This window comes from Phyllostomus hastatus, unplaced genomic scaffold (assembly GCF_019186645.2).
Source record: "Phyllostomus hastatus isolate PE091 unplaced genomic scaffold, TTU_PhHast_1.1 phas_contig_80, whole genome shotgun sequence".
NCBI classification, from domain to species: Eukaryota; Metazoa; Chordata; class Mammalia; order Chiroptera; family Phyllostomidae; genus Phyllostomus; species Phyllostomus hastatus.
The window spans coordinates 31,950,506-31,961,514 of NW_025333960.1; the positions used below are offsets into that span (position 1 = coordinate 31,950,506).

General features: G+C 39.4%; 1 pseudogene; it reads right to left on the bottom strand.

Annotated features, from left to right (window-relative positions):
* Nucleotides 1-2,851: 2,851 nt before the first annotated feature.
* LOC123826364 lies at nucleotides 2,852-3,403 on the bottom strand (annotated as a pseudogene).
* Nucleotides 3,404-11,009: the final 7,606 nt, after the last annotated feature.

Here is an 11,009-nt window from a genome sequence, read left to right on the forward strand (position 1 = left end):
CTGGGTCAGTTTTTACAGGGATGGTCAGAAAGACTGGGAAAGAGGTTCTAAGGGGCAGAAGTCAGTGCTCCGTGATTCACAGGGCAGGGGCTAGAGGTTCTGAGGTGAGCGCTGATCCTAAAGCAGGAATCATTTGAGTCCAATCTTTTCTACTTCAAAGACTTACAGTGCTCTGAGTATTACAAAGCACTATACTCGGGTAAGGTCTACTATATAATTATAACAATTATTATATTTCATTTGGATATTTTTATACCTAGGTTAACATATTTTGATTTGACAGGAGATGGTATATCTCTCAACTCTTTAGTTTAACTAGAGTCATTGTTTCATTTAATATTTTGTTTCTATTCAAAAGTCTCCTGTTTCTATCTACCCACACTTGGCACTTATTGCTACCTGCACTTAAGGAGGAGAAAATAACACCAAGTATCCTGTGCTATTTTGTCACTGTTTCTGAAGTAGCTTTGACTTTCAGTGGCCCCTATGGGGTGGATGTTTCCTTTGAATTATGGTAATAAGGCCATTTGCCAGTGCACTTAAGAGGGGACACTGGGCACAGCTTGGTCCAAGATGAGAATCAAACAGATGACCAAGAGGAAAATATTTCTGTATAGCTCTTACCATCTCTTCTTTAATCTAGTACATGTGGTTAATAGAGCAAGTAGTACCTGGATAATCAATCAAGCACTGAGTTGACCTCACTTTTGTTAGTGACGTTACCACTCAGCAACATACAAAAAATAATCAGATGCCTACAAGATCCCTACTTAAAAAGGCTTTATTTTCTTGGCTTAGCTCTGAGTGCTTTTGTAGGAGTCTGTGGTCCACTGCTGTGTGCTGAAGTTCCCCTCTGTCTTTGATCAAGCCTGGGAGGCTCTGCTTAAAGGGAAAAGCACCCAAGAGCAGAGCAGTTTCTTCAAGCTGCCACTACAACAACAGCTGCTGACCCATAACCCAAGGTGCCATAAACTGTCGTGTCCTGCCAACGACAAAATACCTTGTGGCCCACTTAAAGGTCTTATACCATGTCCAAAGCACTAAAAGCCCATTTCACAACTCTAAAAGCCCACCTGGCTTAATACAACCTTTTCAAACTTCAAGATAAAAATGCCCTGTGCACCCATTCAAAGCAGGGACCCAAAGCGGAACACTTGGCACCACCAGAATTCTTAGTTGCTACATGGTCATTTGCTTCACCAGATCCAGCCTTTTATTAATCACTATTACCAGACAATGCACAAAGACATTGAGATCCTGAACTTCCTTCACCAGAAGTACAGCAATCCCCACTCCACTGCTACCTTAACTAGTAAGTTCAAAACATCAGATGATTCATGCTGCTTGTACGCATATTCCCACCACTGTAACTGGCATCATTGTTTGATCATGATGCCATAGAAATTTTTGTTCCCACAATAAAACAAGGTGGCCACAGTAAACATGTCAGGAAGACTTAAGTTTCTGCTGTGAAAAAGAAGGCTTGTGTGTATTTCCATTTATTGGGGCACCTATTAGTAAACTCTCCTGGTAACATTGCTGGTGACAAGACATCTCCCATCTCTCAGAGGAGTTAAAGGTTCATTAGAAATCTCTAATCCTCTGCTTGCATCTTGCTGAGATGTATTTTTATAAAGGCATTTTTGTAATTGCTATAATTAAAACTGATTGAATTTCAAAAACCATTTCCAGCCTTTACTTCTGGGTTAATTTTTACAGAGAGAGGTGCTTGTGACTCTGGTTTCAACATGCTCGAGGGGCTTTCATTCTTCCTTCCTGGGAGACCACCACCTACAGTCCTCAAAGGGCACTGCCAACCCGTATTCCCACTGCACCGCTTCTTTTAATTTTGATGGAAATGCATGCCTCCTTACCTGAAAAATTCTTATTGCACATTTTATTTATATAACTTCTCATTCTATAAAGGGAAGCTCAAGTTAGAAGCTTTTCATTTCTTCCTAGATAAAAAGGCAGGTATGGAGATATTTTCTAAGACTGCCATCTTAGTAACCTCAACTATTTTAGGAAGTCCTTAAGAAAAGCTTATTGAAACTGAATTCAGCACATACAACATCTCAGAAGCACTTGAGGATGTATTTGAACATCAAAAATGTAGCCAAAGAGATCATCTTTATGAAATAATAAACATTGTGTTTTCACTACAGTTGGGAAAAACGACTTCAGCTGGATGTATGACGTGATGGCTTCAGATACATTTTTCACTTGCACGGTCGCTGCTGAGTGCCTACAGTTGAGCTGGGCCTGGACCACACACACAAGGAAGGCAGATGAACAGTCAACAGTGTTAAAATATGGTAAACACACACACTTGAAACATATGATGCAAATTAGATGTAATTAATTAGAAAGGTTCCCTAAATGCAATAATAACATGATAAAACGATTCCTCATGTAACAAAGCCGCATACGTGGACTTTCAGGAACTCTTCAGCAGTTTTACGGTGTATACCAACTTAGGCATCTGACAGAAAGTTAAACTCAGCTGTGAAAAACACACTCATACACACAATCGTGCAATCCACATTTGGGGAGAGTATTATAAGTTCCCTAGACCACATCTATAAATCTTCCCCCTGCCTGGGGCTCTGTTAAACCCAGATTAAGATATTTCACATTGCTAGGACTCTTCATAGTTCCAAATTCTAGGAGTCTTTGGTTCTTTCATTCAGTGTTATTCTTAGCTTACCCTTTTTTTCCCTTCAAAAAGTGTTATTGTTTTCATTTGGTTCAATGCATGGGAGAGGGTTCCAGGGTGGTTAAAAGGATGCCTACTGGTTTCAGAGAGGGGTTTAGATTAAAGCCAGACACCAGGGGAATGCAGAGGGGTCCCTCAAAGTCCTCTGGGCTCCAAAGGCTGGAGGGTGAGCCTTTTGAAGAGATACTTGCCCAACCCAGCCTGGTATCCAGCCAGGCTATGGAGGTTAGTCAGGTGTCACCCACATTCTTGATGAATATTACCGCCTCATCCAGGAAGTGGTTCTCCAGGAAGTCATAGAGGTGAGGGTCTATGCGGGCAGAACCCAGGACATGCAGGTCCAAACAGGCCTGGTTCAGGTTCTTCTCCAAGGACCTGGTGGAGAAGAAGGTGGTTTCCATGGAGTCCAGAGTTTTACCCGACTCTTCTTGGGAAGGCATCAGCACATCTTGAAAGAGAACAAGACCACTGTGCTGGTTTTTTATCTTTAAGAAATGTTCGGTTCCCTTGTACTTCTCCTGGCCAACCACAGAAGAAGTGGCTCACACCCTCCAGAGCCATGTTGTTCCCATTGAAATAGAAGCCCAGAGAGAGGTAGGTGTAGGAGGCCTGCAAATGCAGGTTGACTGGGCAGTTGACCGCAGCCTCCACATCAGTGAAGAAATTCTGATGAATTAGGGAGCTCATGGTTGTTTGGCAATGAGGAGTTCAAGTTCAAAAGTGGTGTTGGTTGGTCTCAGAGGCTGAGGTTGGCTAAGGAAGTTCTGAAGATTTTGATTGATTGATTGATTGATTGATGATATATGCTATCTTTTTTAATAATAGCCATCAGAGAAATTGTCATAGGAAAAATCTTGCATTTGTATGGCATTTTAACATTTATATTAACATACTTTCTCCTAGTACATTCTCAGATAAGTAGGGTAATTAATATTATTTCCATTTTAAATGCAGGAGAGTTAAAGGAAATTCAGTGACTTGCTCAAAGTCACAGAGCAAATTAGTCCCCAAACTAAGAGTATATTTGAAGTGTCTTGAGTCCTATCTCGTGCCTAGTTTTGTCCACATTCCATAGTACTCCAGTGCTATAAAACAACCCACCAGAAAGTGCAATCAATACTCTAGGTAGAACACAATGTGGTGCACAAAAACTTTCAATTACTTGTGAGGGGTGGAAGACATACAACTGTGATCGAAATCTGCAGGTAATTCAAAGACTGCCATTTAGTTCAGCATCTTTCTCCACACAATGGAGACAAGTGGCTTAATATGACACACTCCTCCTCTTCTCTATGATCTTACATTTATGTTTGTAGAAGACAGTTCCAATCCTACTGCCCATAGTCAGATCCTATCCTTATGGAGTAGTTTGCTATGTGATTTTGAGCTTGATTGTGAACTTACCTATATGGACTTCAAATTACCTAAAGAGAAAATAGGGATAATAACTTGTTCCCTAATGCCTCACAAAATAATTAGGTTATATTGAAAACGTATGGCATATTTGTTAACCTGAAGTTAAAAGCACCACATAAATGAAATCTCCAATACAAGAACCAGTCCCAAGGGTTATTTCCAACTGTAAATGTAGATATGGATTTTTCCTTCTCTAGATTCACAGGGTACACAATATTCATTCCACAGAGTGGTGCTTACATACAGCCTTGTCCTAATCACAGTCTTGTCTTCTTCCCTTAATAAAAAGATTATAGTAATTCATTCATATAGTCCTTCAATATTTTGAGAGTAATTTCTTTTACATGATCTTACTAGGTTCTAAATAAACCCATTAGTGTTAGTCCAGCTGGATACTACAATTTCCATTCCTCAAGGGCTGTGGTGACTCACCCAGTCAGTTGCTACAAAACCAGGCCAGAAACTTTAGTCCTTTAGTCCTTTAGCATTGATCTTTTCCCAGGGTTGATCCCACTCATTCTTATGGGAAATGCACATCAATGAGAGTCTTTCTACAGCATAACACCATGTTCACATAAGGAGCTTTAAACACTGATTTAATGATGAGTTCATGATTCCTAAGGGCATCATTTATCATTTGATAAAGAAAAATAAGGACTTTGACCTGTCCCATTTGTTTGTTTTCCAACCATCTATTGTCTGTTTTATCTAAATGCGAAGTGTAAGTTTGAGATTGAGGAATATGTGGCATTTAGGTAATAGACATAGTAAAAATTCTCTATATGTGACTACTGTATTATTTAAACAGTTTTGGACTATGATTTCTACACCCAAAAGGGAAGAAATATGTGACTGTAAAGGTTATTATTTCTATTTAAAGCATTGATATGCTTTAGCAGCTATAATGGTTTTCTTTAATGTGTTGAGAGGAGGGGTAGCTTGGAGACCTGGAGGCTGTCTCTCAGCTTCACGATTGAGGAGCTGTGTGACATTTGTCAAACCAATTAACCTCTCTGTGTTTGAGAGTTTCCGTGTTTTGAGGAGGTTAAAATAATACTTGTTTTCTATAGCTGTCTACACCCACAAAGTGAAAGACATGTCTTAGGGGAGCTAAGGCAATTATTCAGATGATTCAGGCCAAAATCAATCCTGCCATGAAGGAAAAGGAAAAAAGAGTGTGCATTTGGACCTCAGCTGTCCAGATTGCCTGTCGACATCAATCAAATTCACAGAATAAATGGTTCAACCCTCTGCTTCCTTTGCTTGTGTTACAAAAGCACCTTTAGGGGCATATTAGCTTGTTAAGACCAATGAGTGAATTGTTAATGGCTTTAGGCCACTTATCATATAACCAAGAATATATGAAACACAGGGAGGCTCTGGGTTACTGGAATGCCTGGGTTATAAAGAATACTCATGTCCCAAAGTCACCTTCAAAATTAGCACCAAAGGGAAAAGGGAGAAAAAAAGGAGCACATATTTGGTTTTGTGTCCAGTATGTGCTGCACATTGTGGCAGATGCTTCATTCATCTTCTTACTTTATTCAATCTTCACTACAATAATATAAGCTGCAGAGTTGCAGAAGAGAAAACTGAGGCTCAAAGTGACTGAGGAGCCCTAAATCACATAATATCTGGCACTCTGGAGCCTGGAACCTCATTGCAAATCCATGAGCTAGACAGCATATCATACTTGCCCCCAGTGCATGCCTGACATGACTCAACAGAATTCAATAAATACCAGTGACTCCCTACAAAGTTCCAAGCATGATGCCAGAAGCCAGACACAGTAATGTGAATGAGGCATGGTCCTACCATCATGGACTCTTATCTGCACAAAGTGACATACATTAAACCTGACAGTATTGCAGCATGAACCATCTGTGTGGCAGTGAATAGAAGGAGCTGAATGAACCACAGATTCCTAAAAAGTACCTTTAAGGGACATAGGAAAATATTCTCCCTCGGGCCCAGAATTCACTCTCCTCTCACATTAGATCACAGGTTAGAAGAAGAGTGTGGCCTAAGTGGGTTCTTTGTGCAGAGTAGAAAGAGACTGACACGTAAAATATGGAGGGCAGGGTTTGAATCCTAACCACATCTTTTACAATGTATTCCACATATCACAAGTTTCTTAACTTCTCTGAGCCTCAGAGCCTGCCTTGGTGATATAAATGGCTGCTTCACAGGGTTGTTGTGATCATAAATCAGAAATTCACGATGTCTTATATATTACCTGTCATGGTCAATGATAAAGAAGATACCACCATCATTAGTCTAATATTTTCCTCTTAAAAAATGTGTCTTGGCCAGTGCAGCTCAGTTGGTTGGAGCATTCTCCCATAACTGAAAGGTTGTTGGTTCAATTCCCATTCAGGACACATACCTAGGTTGTAGGTTCAATCCCTGGTCCAGGTGCGAATGGTAGGCAACCAATCCATGTTTCTTTCACATATATGTTTCTTTCTCTCCCTCCTTCTCTCCCTTCCTGTCTCTCTAAAAAGTGTTGAAGAAGAGTCCTTGGGTAAGGTTAAAAAATGTGATAGGCTGCTTACAGACAGTCCACTAAGATCTATCAGGGCTTAAAATCCTGGGTTCTTTTTCTGTTAGCATTGTTGTACTTGAACTAAATCATTCATGGAACAATCAGCCAACATATACATTTTTTAAGTTAATTAATCATTATGCATGAGCCACCCTATCTGGTACATTGATTATTCATCACCTACCAAATATTCTGACATTCAAGACCATTGCTATTTTGGTCCTGTCTTTCCTTCCAAAAGTGCAACTTGTCATATCACCTCAATTATCATTGAACCTCCTGCAGACTAAAGGCTCTGCTTTTGTTATTCTGAAATTTTTTGTGCCCATGAACCCCATTCTGGCACATAAAGTAGCCTTAAATAATAGTGTTCATCAATTGTAGTATGGTTTTTTTTTAATCAAATAATTGCTATGTTTTCCACCTAAACTAAACAAAGCTATATGGAGTGTCAAGGCCAAGCAAAGCCTCTTCTTTACAGACCACAGTCTTGTCAGGCCTGGGGACTGAAAAATTAAAACTCTAGTCAGTGCCAGAAATATAGTAAGTGCTTCATGTATTAATCAAATAGAATTAGTATTGAGGAAAGAAAATACAAATTCCAGTTAATATAACAATCAGGAGCCAATTTAAGAGGCTCAAAGCTCTACAGAAATAGATTCCTTATAGGGTAATAGGAATGGTTCTCCTTCTTTGCTTTATAGTTTTTGCCAGTGGAAGAGTTTATAAATTGAGATGTACATAGTTATCATATTTTCCTAAGAATTATTAACCAGCTACCAGTAGGGCCCAAAATGGCATATAATTAAACCAACTGCCCCAAGCTTTCTTAACAACAAATCAACCATTCAGATAACTTAGCCCAAGGAGAACCCAATGAGTGGGAAGCTAGACCAGATGTGTTCTGTAACCTCAGTGTAAATGAGATCCCTGGCACAGGGTGCACACTGGCTAAGTAAGCATCATGAAATAAGCCAAAATAAGATCTGCACCAGGTCTTAGCCAGGTTAAATATAAAACTGTCAATGATATTGTTAAGAGAACACAAACAGAAAGGACATTTTATTGGACAATGATAAAACTTGGTTGCAGATGAGGAGATACTAATTTGTGATACTCAAATTGGACAGAGAGGTAAAAAGGAGTTGAAAGGCCTTTCCTGAGGCCATGTTGGAAACTAGGGTAGTGACAAGGCTCTTAGACTAGAGTCATGTTCCCCAAAGACCCTAGGCTGCAATCAGAGGAGACAGATGCTTAACATGCAATGCTGCATCCAGGAAAGAGGCTAATGAGATTCCAGGCTGCTTGTCCACAGGGCCAGGCATCACAGTGTCAGCAGGCAGGGAGGCTGCTGTCCCTCTTATAGCCACTCTTCTGAAACTGCATGTGTGACATGGCATCTGAATCTCAGCAGTTTAATAGTGACACTGTCTACTTAGTCTAGCCAGACTGCAGTAGGGGGACAGGGTGCTGATTAACTGGCTGGAAGGAGATGCCTTTTGAAAGTCTGCAAAGGATTTGTGGGTGGGACAGGAAGCCACAGTCACAGGAGACATGGGAAGGAGGATACACTCAAGCAGGGCTCTGAGGAATGGACCTGGGTTATTCGGTTTGAAATGTCGAGGGTGAGGTAGAGGTCTGAATCATACCCTGCAGATGCTGTCATGAAGTGACAGTATGCTGTCATCCAAGTTTCATGAAGTGACCCAGACTAAAATAAGAGCAAAATGTAGGAGATCTTGTCCCCTTTCCTTCCTGGAGAAATGAACTTTTTTGGTACTTGGTTTAATATTTTAACAAAAAGCAAGCAAAAAATAAGTAACAAATGTATATGTGCTTATTTCTATCTGGCTGATAAAAGGAGTCAGGTAGGGCCAAGAGATAGTGTTGATGAAGGGAAAACAGTAGATTAGGACAGAGGAAGTGTGGCTACCATCGCAGCCCCAGTACTACTCACTAGGGAGCAGAGAGAAGTTTCCTAACCCTCTAGATTCTCAATCCCATGATCTGCCTTGTGAGCAACATTCACCCTTTTGGGGAGTGTCAAGTGAAATAATGGACCTTGAATTGATTTTCAAAATTACAGATATTATACACAAATGAGACCTCTGCAATTAAAACATCCTCATTCACTGTTTTACTTGTCAATAACTTCAACTTGAACACTTCAATAAGTGTTCAAGAGAAAAAAAAACTGTGCAAGAACAGAGGGGAGGATGTCAGTGATAATGAGTACCTTGTCCTCACAGGCATGGTGCCAACTCTGTTCTTGAAAGTATAATATGAAAATTTCCATAATTATTAAAAATGAGATTAAAATCCCATCAAGTTTCAGAGGGCCTATTGATATTCCCAGTATTCACTGACTCTTTAACACACCTACTTAGCTAACCCTTTGAACTGGTTAAAAACATTCTCTTTCAACATCACCCAGGTATGTGAGTCAGTCTCCTTCGAGCCCAGACAGATCTGGATGGGACCTCCAGGTACAGCTGCATAGGCTCTGCATTCTACAACTTTGCTTCAACATTCTTGTGAACGTCAATGAGAATAGCATCCTAGGGTTGTGAAATGCAAAGACCTCAGTTCTGGAAATAATTAAAAAATAATCATTTAGAAATTTTTTAGACTCTATTCACCTCAGGTTGTATTAAAATCAGGTTCCTGGAGGTTACAACGTTTTTGGTTTTTTCTACCTCCAACAAGTGTAAAAAGTAGTTTACTACAAATCCTTTTGCTTTGGAGAAGAACATTTTCATCCTCCCATGGAATTACTTTCTTTCTGTGCCTATTTCACTAACATGGGGCTGGAAAAAGTGACCCTGATGCTTAGAAATTCAGGCACAAGGCAGATAGGTGAGAAATTACTTTGAGTGGGTGGCTTATGCACTATTCTCTTTCCCACAGAATTGCCCTGTAGTGTAAAGGAAACCATTTCTATTTTCAGCTTAAAATTTTTTTAAAAGAATGGGAGTATTTCAATTTTCTTAAATGGCCTCAGTCGTTGCTATCAGTAGTGACAAACTGATGACACTGAAATTATTATGGTGCCAAATTGAAGGTTGGGGATGCACATTTTAGCAGTGCATAAATTATTCTTAGTGAATGAGATGCTTCCCAAAATGAAAACTTAGGAAATACATTTACTATTGTTTCTTGTGTGTACCTGTCATTGAATATCCTTAATTGAGCCTTTATTAGAAAGTATTCTATAGGCTGATATTTTCCTCTCTCTCAATCTCTCTCTGCCTTAACTGTCCTCTACCTCCACAGTTCAGAAGGGGCTGGCTGAATGTTATCTCATGATTTCCACCTTTCCTACCTAAGCCTCATTTCTCCAACCATTGCCAGACCGGAACTGTTGAAGGCCATGGGATTTTAAGGAGTGTTCTGTTCAGTTGAGCTGTATTTCTGTTCTTCACTGCAGAGTTTATGATGTCACATGGGCAAAGAGGTAGCTTTAATTTATCTTTTGAGACTTTGATTGATTATTGGTAATACCAGTTTATAAAATGATTATTTCCCATTAGATGCCATTTTAAACAGATTCGTACATTTCTCTGTGACATTTATAGCTTGGTAGAAGAGAAGGTCAAATAAACACAAGACAAGAGATATATTGTAGAATTAGTTATAAAACTGGGGGACAATATGCTAAGATATATAGAAACTTACTTTGCAAACAATTTTTAGAAAACCAATAATTCTGTCTAGAAAGTTTAATTTTCTACATGTTTTTCCCTTCTCCTCTCATCTCCATTTGGGGTTATTTCCTGAGGTCCTCATTACTGAATGTACATCTATGGACAGCTTTAGTTAAGGATAATAAAGCAGGAACCTATGAACCCCTGTCTTCATTATCCATCTTCATCATCAATGCTACTGTCATTCCTCAGCAGGGGCCAATGAGACAGAGACATATCAGTTATCTTGCTTTATATGAATATCATGGATTTTTCTCCTTTCCTGCCCAACATTCTCACAAATTATGTCCCCATGGTCACTATGGGACTGAGCAAACAGGGTAGATGTATCAGAACAGATGTCTTGCCTTATGTCAGCATTTAAATCAGTAAGTTTAATAGAACTGTACACAAAAAAGGAGCAAATTTTACTATATGTAAATTATAGTCCATTTAAAAAAATAAAGTATGTTTTTTCTTTTTCATAAGTGTTATTAAAGGATCTACTATTTGCTAAGATCTGGGTTTAATTGTCAGGGAATGAGTTGCCAGCTTTGCTCATCTATGTTTTTATATTCTATCCTCAGTAGTTAGGGTTTCCTGAAAGTGATTGTTCTTACCATGACAGAAATAGTATTACTTTCAAATA